Source organism: Chinchilla lanigera, unplaced genomic scaffold (genome assembly GCF_000276665.1).
Source record: "Chinchilla lanigera isolate Chin_1 unplaced genomic scaffold, ChiLan1.0 scaffold00006, whole genome shotgun sequence".
Classification (NCBI taxonomy): domain Eukaryota; kingdom Metazoa; phylum Chordata; class Mammalia; order Rodentia; family Chinchillidae; genus Chinchilla; species Chinchilla lanigera.
In genome coordinates, this window is record NW_004955407.1 from 40,997,648 (window position 1) to 41,018,007 (window position 20,360).

At 55.1% G+C, this 20,360-nt stretch overlaps 1 long non-coding RNA gene across 3 annotated transcripts; it reads left to right on the top strand.

The window, feature by feature from the left end:
* Positions 1–1,857: 1,857 nt before the first annotated feature.
* Positions 1,858–8,357, top strand: LOC106146805. Of its 3 annotated transcripts, none has more exons than XR_001231385.1 (3): positions 1,858–2,931; positions 6,115–6,344; positions 7,939–8,357. It is a non-coding gene; the product is annotated as an uncharacterized LOC106146805 (long non-coding RNA). The 3 variants fall into 3 exon arrangements; XR_001231384.1 differs by lacking the exon at positions 7,939–8,357 and adding an exon at positions 6,766–7,194; XR_001231386.1 differs by lacking the exon at positions 7,939–8,357 and adding an exon at positions 6,766–7,194 and having other exon boundaries at positions 1,858–2,923.
* The last annotated feature ends 12,003 nt before the right edge of the window (positions 8,358–20,360 follow it).

The following is a 20,360-nucleotide window of genomic DNA, read 5'->3' on the forward strand; positions in this document are numbered from 1 at the left end:
CAGTGTCTTTAGCTGCGCTGTCCTGGCTGCCTCGGTGTCCTGAATCCACTCAAAACCTTTCCCTGGTGTGGTCATTCTGACCTTGGGGAGGAGCTGGAGCCACACGGGGCCAGAGCCGGGGAAGAAAGTGAGCGAGGACAGAGCGTCACGCTTCTGAGAGCTCCCTTTCTGTTGGATGGCACGGGGCGGCAACATTCACCGCATTTTCGACCATTCCTCGGAAAGACAGCAGGGGGAGAGGACTTCTTAACCTTTGGGGAAAAGTCCTCCATGGCGCTGTCCAGCCCGGGTGTCCCCTTGCACGGCTCAGCTCTATCCCTTGTTAGCGTTGCGTGGGATGGTGCAGAACCGACCCACACTCAGCAGTAAGCAGCCTTGGACTCCGGACGTGACCGTTTCCCTGGCGGGCACCCTGGGTGCTGTGCGTGGTAAGCTCCGGGCTCTGCTGCTGAGCCTGCTGAGCCAGGGTGCGGGGCAGGTGGGCGAGGCGAGCGCACGCTCGACGTGAGTGTGGCACTTCCCAGGCCCGGGAGTGCACGAGGCTGCGACCTGTGGCCCGTCCACCAGCGCCTGTGTGTGTTGTTCTGAGACATGGGCAGGGGCCGCAGGATGGAAACGGAGCTCAGGGAGAAGACGAGCCGTGTCCGACTCTGACCGCCAGAGGGGACCGGGCTCGCGCTCTTCGAATGGTTGGGGCCGGGGGCCGATCTCTGCTGGGTGGATGCAATGAAAGACAGTGTGGGTTTTATTTAAAATGTCAAAGTGGGCTTGATTCCGTGTGCGAATAGTTACGTGTGCATGGAAGTGCTGAAACAGCGGGTTGTAGGAGTTGAGGGTGTAGCTCAGGGTGGGAGTAGATAGAAGGCAGGGGAAGAGGTGGGGGAGAGATGGACAGAGAGAACCTGGCTTCCCACCTGCCCTCCTCCAAACAGACCCTACGGTGCGGTCCCCAGCACTGGCACCAGAGCACCCACCAGGCCTCTCCAGTCTCGGGGACACCTGGTCACACCCCGGGCCTCTTAGGTCAGTGTGGGTGATGGCAGCACTCAGGTGTCAGGAGGACTCTAAGCTCCCAGGTGAGCCCACATGGGGAACTTTCACTCCAAAGGGGCCCGCCACACCAGGGGGCAACTATCTGTTTGGGTTTTGTCACCATGCAGATTGATGGCCCATGAACGTGACACTTCTGTTTTGAAATGGGTCCCAGAAGCTAGGCATGGCTGTGAATTCCTGTAAGCCCAGGCTGAGGCAGGAGGATCACCTCAAGTTTGAGGCCAACATAGGCTACTTGGTGAGCTCAAGTCCAGCCTGAACTGCCTAGTGAGATCCTGTCTCAAAAAGAAAAGAAAATCAGGAAAAGGAAAGAAAAAAAATAGCATGCTGTTGATTTACCAACACTGACAAGCCACCAGCAGCCCAGAGAGTCCCCTGCTTGGCCTGGGTACACATGCAACGGCCAGCAGAAACACCAAAGCCACACTCGGGATTTGGAGGCAGATTTATTTACGTCGGTGGGCACTGATCGGGTTCACTCCCAGAATACCAGGCCCTGATCTCTGGTGGTCTGGGGCTTATATGGGATAAGCAAGCAGGAAGTACAGAGGCAGAATGGCTTGTCCGTTGGGGATGGGTTTGTACAATGTGCATCACAGTGACCAGCAGTTTCTAAGACAGGAGCAACCGGAACTGGAACAGAAACTGTTACCTGGGCAACTAAGAAACCGAAGTGTACTGGCTGGGGGGCGGGCACTTCTGCTACACACAAAGCCACCTCGCAGCCCCGGACAGAGCTGATGTCTCCATTAGAGGAATTTAAGATCCATAAAAAATTAATCATGCCAATTGTAGAGTCAGATACTCATTAAAACGTAAGGTGTGTAAATTTACTAAGTTCATTATACACATTAGAAACGAGATATGCTACACAGAAATTCCCAATTACTGCACAACTTCCCTCCCGGGCCCAGGACGACAAAGCCAGTGCACGGGAAGCTGCAGGCTGCGGTCACCCCGGCCCCGAGTCCCGACAAGACGCCTCCTCCTCGCCGGCGGACTGCTCTCGAGGAGGACGCTGTCCCTGGAAGTGTCCCCAGCTGTGCGTCTGTTCATGTGACGTTAGAGCGTTGTTTCTTTTCCTTCTTCTTGCAGGTGAGTTTACACAGCACAGCCGCCGGCTTGCCTGGCCTTCGAGGGCTGGCTCCCCACCGCCGGTGCCTCTGAATGACGGCCGCGCCCCTGGAGCCGCTCCATCCCGGCCACCGCTTTTCTGCTTTATCTTCAGTGACTCAGCCGGGTGGCCGCTTGGAGCAGCCGTCAAGCGCAGGCCGAGGTCAGCTCAGGCTACTGGGCTTGCCGGAGAGGCAGACTTGCTCTTTGTGGGGCAGAAAGAGCATTGCTGTGCTTCACACTGAGAACACTAGGTTAAAAAGTGTGGTGTGCCTTATAATAAGAAGGATTTTTTTTATAGGAACTTAAATTTAAGACACTCGGGTCCTCTGGAGGGGACTTGGGGGACCCTGTACCCCGGGAAACATTCATGACAGTGCACCTGGAGAGCAGACCTCACGCATGGGCTGTTGGTGTCGTGCGGCCGTGGCTCCCGCTCAGGGCTGACCCTTGTCTCCTCGCTGTCCACTCGGTTTGCCCTGGGCTGTGTGCTTAAGTCCAGAATAATGCATCCACAGCCTCTGCTGGACTCGAACGTTCTACTGACTCGGCCTGGGGCCTTGCACCACTGCTGCTCGTCCGAGGTTTCCAAGCACTTCCAGAGCAGCACCTGGGGACGGGCCTGACCCCGCAGGCCGGGGCCACTTCCAGAGTTCCCGCCGAGCCAGTCTGCACGGGGGAAAGCGTGGCAGAGTCAGAGCCCTCCAGCCCCGGACCACCCGTGACTCCGCGGAGGGCTGTCCCGGCGTCGAGCAGGGTACGAGAGTGAGTGTGCATTCTCTTTTCACGCTTGCTTAGATAAATTATTTGTATTCATTCCTAGGGAAGGCTGGTAAGTCACCTCTCTCCCGTTCTGTTACCATGAAGCTCTTCCTCCCCTGGAGGGTGACAGTGAGCCGCGGCCCGCAGACCTCAGGGTCTTTTGCTCTAACTAAATGCACTGGGATCAAAACAGACTGTGGTTTAGTTGCCGTGTAGATTCTGAGCGAATTCTCATTTCCGAGAGCTCGGGAGATAAAGGCACAGGAAGTGTGTGCAGTTGTGCACACACTTATACGCTCACCATGTGTGCATTCTCGTGGTGACACACACACAGGGGCTCGGCTCCCATGCTTATGCGCCAAATGCGTGGGCCAAACACGCGCATGCGCGCACGCGCACACACACACACACACACACACACGCACGCACGCACCTCATCCTGTGCTGTCAACAGCTCTGTGCTCTAAGTCAGGACGCACCCAGGGAGCCTTCTTCGCTTTAGTCTGAGGATGGAGAAGGGACAGGAGGAAGAGTGGGAGCCACCCCGCTTCACACGCTGTTACGTGAGCTTGGTCCTGCGGCTCTGCAGTACCTCTGAATGCCTCACATCACTTGCTGCTCTTCTCATGACCTAAGTAAGGCATCTCAAAATAAGAATCGTGTCAGGGTCGAGATCCACAGAAAGGGCGACAGGGCCCTCCCCACATGACAGCTGGCATCTGCCCCTCGGAGCAGTACCACCCGCCTGCCTGCGCCTCTGGAGCGCTGCCCCTGGACCACTAGCAACCGGTGGCACGGCCAGGCAGGGAGCTGTGCCCCACCTGGTCAGTGACCCCAGGAGTGGGGGCCCCCGGGGGATACCATGCTCCTCCAGTCTTCCCGGCTGAGCTCCATCCACCTGTGGTTGAAGGTAAGGAAACTGGGCCGGTTTGTGTCACTACGGCAGTTTTAGATGTGGGGATTTGGGAAAGTTCTAGGAGCCGCAAGAGCAGGTGACTTCTGATCTGTGAAATTCTCTACTGGCCGGCAGTACAGCAAAGGGCATCGTCATGGAAATGCAGCCAGGTTCACAACATTCTCACAGAAATGGAGGGGTTTCCTAATCACTCATCACGGAGCAGCACCCCTGTGATTGCAGGATGGATCTCAGCCTCAGAGAATGTTAACCAATCGTAGAAAGCCCTGCTTCCCTGATAGCAATTGGTCAGAAATTCAAGATCTAAGCCAATCAACACATCTGATTTTCACAGCAGCTAGGGATTGGCTCAGAAATGGACAGGTGGGCAATGAAGGTCAATGAACACCAGAGAAGTCAGGTGAGGGGCCCTGGAAGGGACTGGTTACTCTCTGAGGGGCGGCCTCTTCCTCCCCTCTCTTCTGAGTGTTCCTCGCTTGTGTGCAGTCGACAGAGCACCAAAAATACCCTATTTTCTTCTCTCCTCTCCTCTCCTCTCCTCTCCCCTTCCCTCCCCTCTCTTTTTCTTTTTTTTCTTTTCTCTTAGGGGGTAGGTACTAGTGATTGAACCCAGGGTTTTTGGGCTGAACGACAGCCCAGCCCGTTTTGTTTTTGCTTTGAAACAAGGTCTTGCTAAGTCACTAAGTTGCCCAGGTTGGGCTCAAAGTCTCAATCCTCCTGCCTCAGCCTCCCAGAGTGTTGGGAATATAGACATGCTCTATCACACCAGAAAATCTCCTTCTTTTTAAACTCACTTTGATGAGCATTTTCTGTTTTATGTGTTTAAGAGTATCTACATGCACACCTGCACACACGCACACACACACACTTTAAGTACAAAGCTGTTCTGAAAAAGATGTGATGGGTCAGGCACGGAAGGGGACTGCACAGGAGACAGAAGGCTGGGGACTCTCATGTTCAGGGCTAGAAGAAGCGGCACCACCAGGACTCCCCTCCCAGGGTAAAGGACACTCACACCCCGTGTGTGCAGGAGCTGGGAGCCGCCCTTCCTAGGGACAGGCTCGGGCGTTCCACAAGGCTGCATCCCCTGAATGAGGTGCCTGCCTGACCTCAGGAGGGGGTAGCCAGGGCGGAGCCGCTAGCACAGTGGGTGAGAGAAGGAAGAGCAGATCTGAACACACTGAATAACAGGTGGCTGGGAGACGGCATCTCAGAGCCCGAGAGAAGAGTAAACACATTGAAAAATGTATAATAAGTGCAGCAAATTGGAGACTGTCCCCGGGGAAAACTAAATAACAGGGCAAACATCAAAGGGGTTGTTTAATTGCATGTCGTCATCAAAGACACAGGCCAAGGGACAACAGTGGGGTCAAAGAAACAACCAAGGGCGGCTGTGAAACCACAGAAGCAGCTAAACGTTAGAAAGGGGGTAGATCTTGGGGTGCAAGTCAGTGGGACAGGGCTTGGCCAGCATGCGTGAGGCCCAGGGTCTCTCCCCAGTATCACAAAAAGGAGGAGCAGGAGGAGGAAAAAGAAGAGGGAGAGGAAGAGGACAAGGAGGAGAAGGAAAGAAAAATAACTGGTTGGAAATCCTGAAAACAAAAAAGTAAAGATCAGGATAACTGAGTGAACACTAGCACCCTAAAGTAGACACAGTTGAAGAGAAAATTAATGAAATGAAAGATTGTAGCAAGGAATTAACGCTAACAGGGCAGGCGAAGAAGTGAAAAATGTGAAAGGGGCTACAATAATACAAAGAGTAGAATAAGAGCCTCCCACACACATATCTAAGAGGAGCTCGGGAATGAGAACAAGACCTGGTGAGGAGACCTCCAAACCAAGTCGTCTGGCCATATTCGAACACGGAAAGAAGGCGTGGCTGGGACTGAACGCAAAGCAAAGGGCTGAGGTGTAACAGACCAGGAGCGGACTCCACAGGCCTGAAGAAAGAACGGCAGGTTCTCAGCCTCTGGAGTCCTTGAGAGCCCCAGGAAACGTGGGGAGGCGTGTGCCCGGGCTGTGCGTGGCCGCCCCGGGACTCTGGGGTTCAGCCCGGGCTGAGTCCCCGTCGGCCCTGGCATGAGCACGCCGCACACAGAGGCAGCTGCCAAGAGCCGCCCAGGCAGGGAACGAGGTCAGAGTGCCGCGGGGCCTGGGGCAGCGTCCGGCCCTGGGCGGGACGGCCACTGCTTCCCGTGAATTCAGGAACTGCCCAAATTTCACCGAGTTTCTTCTATACCCACTGCGTATTTTTCTGTTTGTTTTTCCAGTAACCGGATGAGTTTGGAGGAGCAGAAGGATTTGTGTAGGCATCAGAGTCAGCCGGGAAATGTTCCCTAACTGTCCCCTCGGGGGGCCAGGCTGAGGCTCTGCTGGAATAATGAGATGAGGAAATTTTCAAATGTCCCCAGCCCCAGCCAAGCTTGAGAACCTCTGAATCCGGGGCTCCCTGGGCAAAGGCAGAGAAGAGACGAAGAGAGGCGGGAAAGCACGAGGTAAGGTAAGCTGTCCTCCGTCCTCTCGGGGAAATGCCCGCCCGAGTCCTTTAGAAGGTACAAAACCTTACAGTCATTTTTCACAGTGATTTTATGTTCACCAGATCAATCCAAGTTGGGGCAAATTGAACAATCTAGAGGATTTGTTAGTAATTTTTTTTGCAATGGGGTCTTGCTGTGTATTCCAAGCTGGCCTTGAGCTCTCTATAGCCCAGGCTGGCCTGAATCCATAGCAATCTTCCTGCCTCGGCCTCCTGAGTACCAGGATTACAGCCACCTTGCCTTACTTATATTTGGCCTCTTTCTGCTTTTCGCGTCGGGACCTGCCAGCCAGCCGGAGGGTTTCAGGACAGCTCAGAAGCCTTATGAGAGCTGTGCTTCTCCCTGGGGACTTTGCACTGATGCGTGACCAGTTCCTTCCTTCAGGCTGGCGGGAAGCCTGGCCGATTCCATGTGTGCGGCCGTAAAGTGATTTGGCAGCGAGCTCTCCAGCGGGCGTGGGCCGTAATCGAACACACGGAGGCCGTGTGCGGAGGCCGCAGCAGGAGGCCAGCGCCCCACCGGGCTTCTGTCTGGAATAAAGGATCTGGGGTGGAGTGGGGCAGGTTTCAGCGGCAGGACCCAGGGCAAGACTGCACACCAGGCGGCGACCCATGGGTGACGTGGATGGGCTGGGGCCTAGGACCTGCCTTTTAAACCAGCCCACAGGAAGCCAGTGTGGGGCAGGGTCGCCCTGCAGGCGTGGTCCCTCCCCTGATGGCCAGCGCCTCTTTGTCCACCTCCTGGGGGATGCTGCTGGTCCGGGTCCCTGCCCTGCACACCCTAAAGCTACTGTGCAGCTCTGTAACTGCTGAGAAAGAGGAACACAACTTGCTTCCTCCCAGGTCGCTTTGTGAGCGTCTGTGTTGTGTTGTTGGGGTGTCAATGGCAACAAGGGATAGTGGTCACCATGGAAGGCCACCAAGTCCCAAGCCAGGCGCTGCAGCTGCAGCAGTCACTCGGGGCCCTGCTCACAATGCGTGCTTTCACGAGCCGGGCCCCCCAGGCCCTGCTGGTCTCTGAGGACGGAGGTTCTCGGGAGTCTACCTGTGGAGAAACTGAGGCACCAGCAGGCAGCTGGCTCCCCAGGACCCCAGCACAGAGACAGGCCCAGCCTGAGACCCCCTCCGCCCCTCTGTGCCCACGTTTCCTAGCGCAGACTTCTCCTGAGCCCAGGGTCTGCCCTTGATTGCCCACACCCTTGGAGAGGCGGCCTGAGGTCGGTCTGCGTCCCCCGTGAGGGGAGGACCAGCTTCCTCTCACTGGAGACACGGGGCTGTGTGTTAGGACCTCACAGGAGGGCGCAGGTCCCGTCATTCTCTCTCCCTCTTGCACACACACACGCACACACACATACACACTCACACTTGTGCACCCTTCCCAGGAAAGGGGTTACTCAGGCCGAGGTTGAGGTCACAGCCCCTGAAAAAACAAGAAGACCTGTCCCTGGTGACCCAGGACGGCGCTGGCCTCACCCTCCCCAAGTAACAGGACCCGCTGGGGCAGGGGCTCAGACTGGGGTCACAGGGGATAGCGATCACAACCCTGCCCCGCCCCCAGGTCTGCAGGAAGCAGCTCGCTCTTGCTGTCGTCCTCGCCTTGCCCTGGGACGTCCCGAGTCTGGAAGCCACAGCCGTCGTTCCCCTCCCAGCATTCTGGCTTCGGTGGTGGTGTTTCCGGTTACAAAGGACGGGATCCGGCTGGCAACGAGCTGGGCTGTGCATTTTCTCAAAGGGAAGGAGCAAGAGACAGACCTGCCCCGGGGGTCAGGGACCAGGGCAGGGCCCCGTTTTCTCCTCACTGGGACGATTTTGCTGCATGGTTCTGCCGGGTCGAGGGAGAGGCTAATGCTCTGACCTCACACTTGGCAGGGAGCTGAGGACGGCGACTTCCCGCCAAGGTGCCCTGGCTGTGCTGTGAGGTACAGCCCGCTGGGGAGAGGACATTGTTTGTGTCACCATCCAATGGACAGGGCTGGCCTAGCACTAGGGCCTGGGCCCTCCCAGGGGAGCCCTGTCCCTCCCAGCAGCCCCAGGAGAGCTGTCCCAGGTCACAGGTGCAGGAGAGGCCGCAGCTGCACCACACCCACCCTGCAGGGGACACGCGGCCCAGGTGCCCGTCCAAAGGCCGAGGCGGAGGGGAAGTTCCCGAGCTGCGGTTGCTTCCTCCAGTTGGATCTGGCTTCAGCTCGGTCTTCTGGACGCAGACCTCACGTCGGCCTCCCTCGGGGCCCCTGGAGCCTGACCCCGTCCCCAAAGGGCAGAGGAGCAGCAGAGCCTAAGGGAGCAGAGCACCCCCCTCGGCCCTCTGCAGGGGGCGCTTGTGAGGGAGCGGGGGAGCAGCCACCAGGAGACCCCAACCCAGGAAATCTTATAGAAGGGTCAGCACCATCCTGCAGAGCTGCCCGCGTCCCACCACAGGGAGGGATCTATCTGCTTCCCCAGCACCAGTAGGTAAAAGTTAAACGTAGAACTAAATCCAGCCTTGCCAGGCGTGGCTTCCTGCTGTTCCCGAGACTGGTTTCTATGCTCAGCGGGGTTCTGTCCTGAGGTAGTCCTTATCACAGCCCTTATCAGTCTTTCACACCCGAGTGAGAATTAGAAGCATACCCTCCTCCTGTGCCCAAGAAGTTGGTCTGGAGCAAGGAGAAGGCTGGTGGGCAGCTGACCTTCCAAGGCTAAGGGGCTCAAGGCACCCGGAGAGAAGGGAAGGCCTTGGCTGCGCTGGGTCCGATGCACAGCCTTCCCTAGATGGGCTCCGTGCGGGCTCCAAGCCCCTGGGGAGGCGCCGGGAGGGAGGGGCCGTACGGAGCCGGAAGAGACCTTGGGAAGGGCAGCCCCGCCCTGCCACTCCCACCCGCCGCCCCAGCTGAGTCAGCGGCCCTGAGGCCCCGGTCCACACTGCCCAGCAGTGCCCATGGAAGCCGCCCCCTTCCTCCTGGGAGGGGCCCAGCGCTGGGGACGCGGGCGACACTGTCGGGCTCTAGGAAGTCCCCCTGAGCCACAGGCAGAGACCTGCACCCCAGGGAGCTGCGCCCTGGGCTTCCTGGAGGCTCCGGCGGGGCGGGGCCCTCCCTTCAGGGACCCGCCAGAGCCAGGGTCCTGCTGCTCCTGTCAGCTGCCCTGAGCAGCTTCCCGGACAAGCTGCTGTCCTCGTGGGCCTAACCTGTGTCCCACAGTGAGGTTCCAACATCCGGGACCCCAAGCCAGCTGTCAATGAGGCACAGAAAACAGTCAAGGGAAAGGGGCACAAGGGTGGACTGTCGGGGAGCAGAGAGGGTGGGACAGAGGGGACAAGAAAGGAGGGGGCGTTGGCAGCCACAGGTCCCCAGGGATGGGTTCAGACTGGGATGGGAGGAAAGAGGGCTGGTGCAGTTGCAGCTATGCTGGCCTGTCCTGGGCGTCTTGGAACGGCAAATTACAGTGGCATTACATAGAACAGCTTCCGAGGGGTCACCCCCAGCTCCAAGCTAGTTTACAGTGCTTTAAAACACCAGCTTCCTGTCCTGCGAGCCTGTGATGCAGGCGGGGTGTGTGAGCTCATTTATGGACAGAGCCAAGCTAACAGACACAGGCTGCGTTCCAGAGCTGTGGGGTCTCCACCTGACAGCAAAGTCCACAGGGCGGACGTTTCTGGGCTGAGCCCTCTGTGTCATCCCTTGCTGTCCTGGGGCCCTGGCTGTCCCCTCCCATGGGGCAGGAAGTGTCCAAGGAGCCAGAGGCAGGAGCCAGGAGGGTGTGGGGTCCCTCGTAGCCAGGCCCCAAGAGCCAACCCCCTGCACACACAGGGGGTGAGGGGGACACCCGCAAGGCAGAGGACAGAGACCTCAATTGTCCCAAATCAAACCTGGAGCTGGGCAGCAGAAATGAGACCCCTGAGAATGCACCACTGAGTCCAGGGCCATTATCTGCGGCCCCGCCCCTCAACAGGAAGCTGAACTGAAGTGGGTGTGTCCTGCCCTGGAGACTGGGAAAATAGAATTTAAAACAAAGCAAGCCCCTTCTACATATCTTGCCATCAACTCAGGCTTCTAAGTATTTGAATAGCCAGGAACAGTGGCGCACGCCTGTCATCCCAGCACTTGAGAGGCTGAGGCAGGAGGATCGCCACAAGCTCTGGGTCAGCCTGGGCTACACAGTGAGACTGTCTCAGAAAAACCAAACAAACAAAAAGTATCTGAGTAAAGTTCCTGGGAAAAAGGACAGTCCACAGTCTTACAAAGAAAATCCTTAACCCTCAGGCAGCGGCAGTAGGAGCAGGGGCTAGCAGGCCCCACCCAGGCCGGCCTCAGACCAGAGAAGTCTGAAACACCAAAGAGAAAGGCCTGAAACTTGGAGCCTGGAGAAGACAACAGTGCAGATTTGGAAAAGAGCCGAATGGACAACTACAGTGAGGGCCACGGGAAGTAACGCCACAGCAGGGCAGAAAGAGAAGTCTACTTCTCAGGGGTTTCCGAAGGAGGGCGGAAAGGAAGGGAGGGAGGGAGGGAGAAAGGGCAGCAGGAGTGGAGGGCGGAGGGAGGAGGAAACAGTCTCCCAAGCAAGTAATGACTGCAGTGAGAACAGTCCCTGGCACTGAGACTAGCGGGAAGAGGCAATGAGACCCGGGCTGTGTCCTGCGAGGCTCTCCGTGGAGACCGTGAAGATCAGGTGGGGAGGAGGGGGCCAGCGACTTCAGGGCACAGAACACCGGTGGGTGTCACCCGGGCCAGTGGACTCCACGCATGTCCCGTGGGACGACCTCCCTGGGGAGCCCCGGGAAGGCCCTGCGTTCCTTCTGTGGTCGCCTGAACCCAATCCCTAGGAAACATCAGAAACCCAGATCGGGGCCAGTTCACCCCATCACGGCCGGTCCTCCCCAGCCCACCGAGCGCACAGGCAGAGAGCTGGGCTGCCCCGGCGAGAGGTGAGCGGCGTGAGGAGACGCGGACACGTGACGACTCCGGCCAGGAGGAAGGACTCCGTGGGGCACAGGGGTGCCCGGCAGGCCCAGGTGACACGCAGCTGTGCCCCCACTCGTCCCCTGGCTTGGGGAACCCCCATCGCCCCGTCCTTGAAACGTACCTGTATGTCTGGAATTATTTCAAAATGAAAAATTAAGAGATAAAAGCGGAACAGTAAACAGGAAAATAGTTGTTTTTGAAGAAAGACCCTCTGGGAGGCTGAAGCAGGAGAATGGAAAGTTCAAGCCCAGCCTGGGCACCTCAGTGACGTAGTGAGACCCTGTCTCAAAGTAAAAAATCAAAAGGGTCGGGGTGCAGATCAGTGTGGGTTCAACCCAGCACCAAAACACAGCACACAACAAAGACACCTTACCCAGAACGCAGTCCAGAAAGACGAAGGAAAGCAAGACCACGGAAGGACGGAGCCAGGAGCTCGGAGTGAAGAGTCTGAGTCACCAGCTTGGAAGCCCAGGAGAGGCAACAGAAAGACAGAGACGGGAGGCTACGCGCGAGCGGCTGATTTTCCGGGATGTTAAAACCATCAGCTCTTAGATCGAGGACACAAAGAAGCCGCAAAATAAAATAAGCAAAAACAGGGCAGCAGGGTGGGACCATATCCATCTAAACACACCTTAGGGAAATTTCAAAGCAACCCAACAGAAGGCGAAATGTAAATGCAGAACTGAACATAAAGTCAGGAGCAAGGCCCGGGCGTCCCCCCACCACCCAACCCAGCCTTTGGCTAGAAAAATAAATGAAAGCCTTCACTGCCTTGATCGGGAAGGAAGACGGCAACTGCTTATTCACAGGCAGCAGGATTTGTTCTGTTTGTAGAAAATCCTGTAAAATAGAGCAAACAAACTTCTGGGAGCAATAAGTATATTTAAGAAATCTGCAGCATGCAAAATCAATATTTTTAAAAATCTACTTTCTTCTACACACTAGAAAAGTGCTAAAAGAACTGTTTTTTGAGACAAGGTCTTGCTTTATAGTGCAGGCTGACCTTGGACTATGTAGTCCAGGCTGGCCTTGAACTTGCAGCAATCCTCCTGCCTCAGCCTCCCGAGTGCTGAGATTGCAGGCACACGTCACCACACCTGGCTAAGAACTCTAAAAATATTGTTTAAAGTAACATCGAAAGATGAAGCATATGGAGATGAATGAACAAGAGTATGTGTAAAGCTTCTGCACTGAAAATTACAAATCAATACTCAAAGATGTTAAAAGATATAAATGGGAGAGACCTAGCATGTTCAGAACTCAGAAGATTCATTGGAAAATAATAACCTGTGTTGCTCCCAAATCTATCCATAGATTAAATATGAACCCAGACAAAATCCCATCAGGCCTTTTATTGTAAAAATTTTCAAAATGATTCTAAAATTCACGCTGAAATTCAATGGGAACAGAATAGGAAAAAAAAAAAAACTGAGAATGTAAAATTGAGAGACCCGCGCTACTTATCTTTAAGGTTATAGTAAGCAGGACCAAGTGGTGTCGACCAAAGGACTGACAGACAGGCAGACTGGAAGGGGGCGTTGAGATGCCGACCCTCTCTGACCTGGTCAGTTGATTTCTGACAAGGCCACCAAAGCGTTTGAACGGAGACTGAAAGTTGCTCAGAGACGAAGTAGCACGAAAGGATGTCCACGTGGAGAAACGAGCCGCTGCCCCACTGCAGATGCGGAGAGTGAGTTACGGGGGCAACTGACTTACACGTAATAGCAATCACTTCATCTGCGCTTCCGGTGGGCAAAGAATTCTCAGGCAATAGAGAAAGCTCTAGGCTTTATCGCATTTCCTTCGGATTAGACTTGTGATGTGAATTTTTTAGTGTTTTTGTTATGTTCATTGACCCAGCCACTAAGGATATCTTTTCTCCCTAACTGCTCAAATTTTTACTACATTCTACCTAGAAAGACAGATTCTTTAGAACGTAGTCACTATGTGTATTAATTCTAATACTTTTGTGATTAGGTATTTCTTTCTTTGGCAGTCAGTATTGGGATTTGACAGGCTTCCCTGTACTGAAATGCCAGATGTGCCATCAAACAGAAAGATGGATAAAAATGTTAGGGATCGTTAACTGGGCAAGAAAGATAGATTGCCGGGAGCGCTGGTTAATCAAGTGATAATTTTCCTGATAATTTTATCACAGGGTACATGTCATCAAAGGGGTTGAACCATCCAACTTCAAAAGCTTGAAAACTTTTATAGATTCATAGAAGTTGCTCAGTGAATGGAGTAAGATGACCACAGATTGCCTGGGATGTCTGGGAAGACTGTCACGCTCCTCTTTGAGCAGAACTCCCTGGGGTGTTCCTCCAGTTGCCTCTTATGCTGGAGCAGTGCTTTACCTCAGGAGTCCACAGGCAGATCACTGGAGAGGACGGTAATTACTTTCAGTTGCAGAGGAAGCTAGACATCTTCGCTTGCTTGACAAAGTATCTAAATGTCATGACACACACTAATCCCCAGTGACTCTTTGTGGAATACTTGGGCAACTCAGACTCACTTTTAAAGGTTCTTGGCGCTGAGGATTTGCACCACAGCATGTCTGATACTATATACGATAGCCGTGTTATACAGTCAGGAACAGTGCGTGAACCCTGACCTGAAGGAAGTACTAACACTCGACCGTTGTCCTTGCCTGTATCTACCCAGTTCAGTCCTGTTGCTCTACTTCATCTAAACGACAGCTCATAACGTTTCTCTCTGCTTGCCACATTTAAAAAAATAACTAGGAGAATTAATAGGCAACAGACTGAAGGGAATATTTATATCTGATAAAGGGATAAAGGAACTGTATCTAGGACATACAAAAAGCTGTCACAACTTGATAATTAAGTGAAATAATATAAAGCTTAAAAGACAAATGTCCCACTAGAAACTGGGACCAAAACCTGAAAGTAATAAAGACCAACAAAAGCCCTCAACATCACTGGTTAGCGTGGGAATTCCGATGGACACCGTGACGGGATCACTGTGCTGTAGAGTGATACTATGATATTAATGTCAGCGTTGTACTAATGGAAGAGCGAGAACATTCTGTGAGCTAAAATACATAAGATTAATGGCTCAGCTGCCAATACCTGTACCTCGCCGGGGAGTGTAAAATTCCACACGCACTTTGGAAAACTCTGGCGGATTCTTACAAAGTTAAATATTTACCAACTCCAAACCCAGCAATTCCAGTCTTAGCTATTTTCCCAAAATAAATAGAAACCGGTGTCCACAAAAACTAATGGTAAATACTGATAATATCTTATGCATAATTGCCAAAAATTGGAACCCACCCAAAGGTCTAGCGATAGAAAGTGAATAAGCAGATCGTGCCATCCACGCAGCGGGGCGCTGGTGCGCACTCTGGGCCGGGCACGAGTCCCCTCCCTGGTGCCCGCTGACGCTCTGACCCCGTGGGGTCACCAATGGGTCGGGAGCACGGAGCCCTGCAAGGGGGGTTAGTGCCCTAAGGACGGGGAGCCCGAGACCCCTGCTGCTTCTGAGCCTCCCGAGGACCCCACACCCGGAGCCCAGTGGAGCCGGCCTGGACCGGACTTCCGGCTGCAGAAGAGAGAAAGCGCTCTCATTGCACCAGCAGCCTGGAGGGACGGAGACCCCGCACCGCCCACAGAGGCAGGGATGACACCCAGACCGCCCATGAGCAAGACAGGACCCCTGTGTGCACCCCTCTGTCTGAGACCCCAGAGTGAACCGGTTCCCGGGGGAGTCCCCATCCTCGGGGGAGGCTGTGACAGAACCCCAGCCTGGGCGACCCCTGGTGAACACAGCCGCACGTGGCTCCCAGGTCAAGGGCACAAGGAGGCACCTGGCGGGGCCTTCAGCCACCTGGGCTGTGGCGGAGGGGGAGGGGAGGGGAGCAGCAGAGGCCGAGCGGAGCCCTCGCTGCACCCCGCCCCCCTCACAAGCCGGGCAGCCCCGGTGACACGTGGCCTGGGCCGGGGCTCCAGCCTGCAGCCGGCGGACCTGCAGGTGTGGAACAGAAGGCGCCTCAGGCACACAGGGTGTCTGGGGACAGGGGAGCCACTGGGAGAGCGGCTGGACTCGGACCGTGGAACCCTAGGCTGGGGAATCCTTTACTGTCTAAAGTCAGAAGCCCGCGGGGTCCGGGACGGAGGAGACCAAGGGGCACAGCCCGTTCAGCAGGCGTGTTTCCACCTGTTCTGGGACCGGTGGGTGCGACTCTGTCCTCGGCAGGAGGGGCGGCACTTCCCGCGGGTGGCTTGCCTCAGGGAGGCACTTAAAACGCTAGTGGGGGAGGGTCCCCTCGCTGGTTTTGTCTGCTTGTGACTGGCTTAACTCACGGAGCACGGGTCCCCCAGGCTCCTTTGATTGGAGCTGGCTCAGGACCTCCTTCCCGGGACAGCCGAGCAAGAGTCCCCTGCAGGAGCTGTCCACACTGTGCCTGTCCCAGCCGCCCTTCCCAGGCGCTAGGCGAGCGCGCCTCCGTCCAGCTGCAGCCTAGCCCTTTACTTCCTGTCATTTTGATACGCGGTCTCACTCATTTGTCCCGGGGGGCTCCAACTCTTCATCCTCCTGCCGCCGCCTCCTGGTAGCTGGGATCACAGGTGTGCGCCCCCGTGCCTGGGCCTCGGGTGAGATTTCTAATGCTCCTGCGCTGGAGGTGGCCCAGCACGGCTGAGCTGGCTCTCTGTGCCAGGCTGTCAGCAAGTGCCGGTCCTGCTGGGCTCACAGGGCAAGTTGGCAAGTGACACAGGGTCCAGTGCCCGGCTGTTTTTGGCCAGAAGCCTCCATTTCTGTGGCAGTTTGACAGTGACCACCTCGTGACCCACAAGGTGTCCTTGGTTCCCTGCTGCCTGGGGCCCCTCACATGGCCAGCTGCTTCCCTCCGCCCAGCCACCAACGGAGAAAGAGACTCCAGGAGAGAATGTGAACCTCGGTGACGGCCCAAGGCCCCTGCTCGCCCTAGTGGCGTCCAGCTGGTCAGAAGCAGGTCACGTCCTTCCCATACACAGGTGGACCCTGGGACGCACAGGGACACCGTGGGGGCACCTTAACGGTCGGCCCACCATAAAGAGAAAGCTGGGGAAAGCTGGGATGGCCCTCGACCTGGCTCACAAACAGAACTGCAAGATGTGAGAGACCAGAGGTTACCCTAGAAAGAGGAGATCTTCCAAGCAAATCACGGGTGGAAGTCAGTTCATTCATAAGAAGAAAATAGCATGGTGAGAAAGAAACGCCGTAACCGATCAGAAAGCAGTATCGATGCGATCCATAAGATTTTAATGCTGAAGAAATAAAGACAGGGAGGCTCCCGGGAAATAGGAAGTAGAGTCAATCCTATTTCTAAATCTTTCCTCCGACGTATTTCACATCAATTAAGCAGCAGAAAGAAACACAGGCAGGGCTGGGCGGCGACCCTGGCTGACTCCCAGGAGCACTGCGTTGAGATGGGTGCTTCTCAGGTTTGGCCTTGGGTGACAGTGGGAGATGAGCCGTTTACAGCAGCTCTGACAGTAGATACAGCTCCTAGGGGCACGGTTATTTTGCTTTAACTTTTAAAAGAAATAAGGCCTTTTTTAGCTAGTGAGGGCCCCAGGGCTGTAGCCCTGGAAGCATGATGCCAATTTTGCCCTAAAGGCGCATTATCATGGCTGTGTAATACCCACATTTATTCTTTTGTGTTTCGTCCCCTGTGATGCTCAGGTAAATATACACAAAACCTGTCAGATGGAGCATTATGTGGGTAAAAATCCCAGCTTGACACTTTTGCACACGTGCACACGCCTTGCTGTTTGTCATGCCACGTGGGTTAGCATGAAGATCACTTCCTGTCCCCCAAGTGCAGCTACTGAGATGCACAGCCGCTACTATTATGCTACCATACAAGTTCACAGTAGAAAAGTACTGGACAGGTTGTTGTAACCCAGTGTTATGTCCCTAGGTGGTCCAGACGCTCACGCTGCTGGCGTGTGAGTGGCTGCCCCTGCAGCAATAGACTCGCGCTGGGCAGTGCGGGGCAGACTGATGTGCTGTTTAGATTAATCATTAATTAGACAAATTAAAGAATAATATTTTAAAATAACTTTGTTTAGACCTGTTTTAAGTTCTACTGTTTCTTTTTTCTTTAGAGGCTCTTTGTTTCTTAGTGATCAGGCAGTGGTTATTAACAAATTTTTAAAAGTTATTGCTCAGTTTTTGTTTGTGTGGTGCTGGGAGTGGAGCCCAGGTGGGGGGCAAGTGCCCTGCCACTGCCTGAGCCCCCAGCCTGTGGGCGTTTTTAAGGCTCTTCATCTTCCTGAGAAGACAGCCCGGGACGAGCTACATGCTCCATTCCCTATAAAATAAATGCAAAGTCAGGCATGGTGATGTGCGCCTGTCATCCCAGCTGGCTGGAGGCTGAGGCAGGAGGATCGCCACCAGTTCTAGGGCAGCCTGGATTCCATTGTGGGTTCAAAGTCAGCCTGAACTGACTATCAAGAGCTTGTCTACAAATACATACATGCATGCATACATACATACATACATACATACAATAGAGGATTCTTTTTTCCCTGAAGCCTCATCAATATTTGTCATCTGATTTCTTCATGACAGCCATTCTTTCTGGGGTGAGATGGAATCTCAGAGCTGTTCTCATTTGCATCTCTCTTATGGCCAATGAAGTTGAGCATTTCTTCGCATAGTGATTGCTTATTTGTACTTCTTCTGAGAAGTGTGTGTCTGTTTCAGCCGCCCAGTTCTTGACAGGGCCTTTCATCTTGGGGCCTATTTTTTTGATTCCTTATATATTTTAAATATGAGGCATCTACCTAAGGAATAGCTGGCAGAATGCTGCAGCAGGAGGCTTCCACACTGTCGGTGGGAATGCACACTGTGTAACCGCCGCCGGAATCAGAGGGAGATGCCTCAGAAAACCGAAGCCAGAAGTTCAGTTTCACCCGGCCGCTCCCCTTCTTAGGTGTCTTCCTGAAAGGGCAACCCACGCACACCCGTGTCTACAGCAGCACAACTCACAGTAGCTAAACCTTGGAAGTGGCCCATATGCCCATCAACAGACAAACGGATAAAAACATGACATTTGCACACCAAGGAGTATTACTCTGCCATGAAGAAGGGTACACCTTGGTCATCTGCAGGAAGATGGGTGCACCGTGAGGCCACAGTGTTACGTGAACTAAGTCAGACCCAGCCGCGATTGCATGGTTCCCTCCTCTGAGAGCCACGGGAAAGACAGGTAATGGGAGGCAGGCAGGTGGGGCTTTCCCAGAGGGAAGGGGTCACGGGCTGGGGGAGGGGGGGAGGGAAGTAGAAACCAACCGTGTGTCCAAGGGGGCGGGGACAGGAGCTGGAGGGAGGGGCGGTGCGGGAGGAAAGGGGAGGAAGGATGAGCGATGTGCGCCCACTGCCCTGCAAGGATCCCGAGCACTGTGTGCTGCTGACGGACTCATCAAAATAATAAAACAAAACAAAGGGAAGGAAGGACTTCCGTCTCAGCCACTAGGGCTCCACAGCCGCCTTCTCCTCCCAGCGCGTCCTCTGCCCCGGCCTGGAGCCGCGCCTCCTTTCCCTCATCTGGGTCTCTGCTCCCGCCCCTCTGGGTGTTTCCTTCTGACTGCTCTGCAGTCAGGAACACCCTCTTCGGCTGTTTCTAATGTGCTATGAAACTCACTCAAGACATTTTTTCTTTTTTTTTTTCATGGAAACAGGGTCTCACTATGTAACCCAGGCTGGCCCTGAACTCACAGTGATCTTCCTGCCTCAGCCTCATGAGTGTTGGGATTACAGATGTGCACCACCACACCGGGCCACTCCAAGCATTCTTAACTTGTTAAAGTTGTTCAGTTCTAGAATTTCTATTTTTTCCACAGCTGCTGTCCTTTTTCCCCCTAAGTCTCCAGTTTTTGGCTGAAATCTTAAATCTTTTTTCTATCCTTGAATGCCATACGCACAATTGTTTGAATACCACATCTGGTCATTCTGTCATCCGGAGTCTCCTGTGTCTCTGTCCTCTTGCCGTTCCGACTCCTGTCCCTGAGGCCCCTGCTCCCGGTCACCGATGCGCGCAGCCCCAAAGCTCGTATGAGAGGTGGTTTAGAAATACTCGCAGCCTGGAGCCCAGCTGCTTTCTCCAGAAATGATGCTTTCATTTCAGCCGGGGCCTGGAGGCGATATCAACCTGGGGCCACCCGCGTAGGGCCTTGGTGGGAGACGCTTTCAGTTCACTTGGAGGGCTGGGAGCTGAGCTGCAGCCACACGAGGGCGGTTGACTTCTACTTTGGCTCCTCTTCGCCTCTAGGGCACGGCCCCCGGGGCTCCCTACTCAAGGTTTCAAGGTGCTGAGAAAGCCCCGCCCCAGCAGGCCCTGGACCTGCTCTGACCTCTGACCCCAGGAGGTGGCCCAGGTGACATCCAGCTTCCGCCTCCAGCCCTGGACGCCAGGCCTAGCGCAGCACTGAGCCGGCTGCCTCTCCCGACTCTGCTTCTCTCAGCTCTCCGCGTCCCTGTCCCGCCCCTCGCCAGGGCCCGGTCCCTCTCACAGCCTGAAGGACATCACAGCCCGCTCTGCGGCTGTCTCTGTTGGGGTCACAGGTCCAGGCAACCTCTGTGCCCTCACAGCCAGTGGTGGAAACCCCTCCGCACCCCGCGTAAAGACGCTGGGTCCTCTTTAGAGTTCTTGCGAATCCTGTCCTCTGCCAGACGACACCCCGGCCGCAGACCTTCCTGTCCCAGGTTGCAGCCACAGCCGCCCTTTGACAGGGGCGGAGCTCATGGCAGCACAGAGCAGCAGCTGCGGGCTTGGAGCTCCAGCCCCCAGCCTAAAGCAGAACGCCCGTCCTGAGCACATCCAGACAGCAGGAAATCCGAAGGTCTGTCCTGAGGATAAGGACGCGGGGACAGACGGCCCGTTCAAGTGGGCCACCGTGGGTGCAGGGGGACCCTGGCTTGGAGCACGCAGCAGAGGCACCCAGCTGCACCCCTGCATGGGCGGGTGTCTTGGGGCTGGAGTCTTCTGTGTGTCATTGTCTTTCTGCAGCTGGCAGCAGAGCAGCAGGGC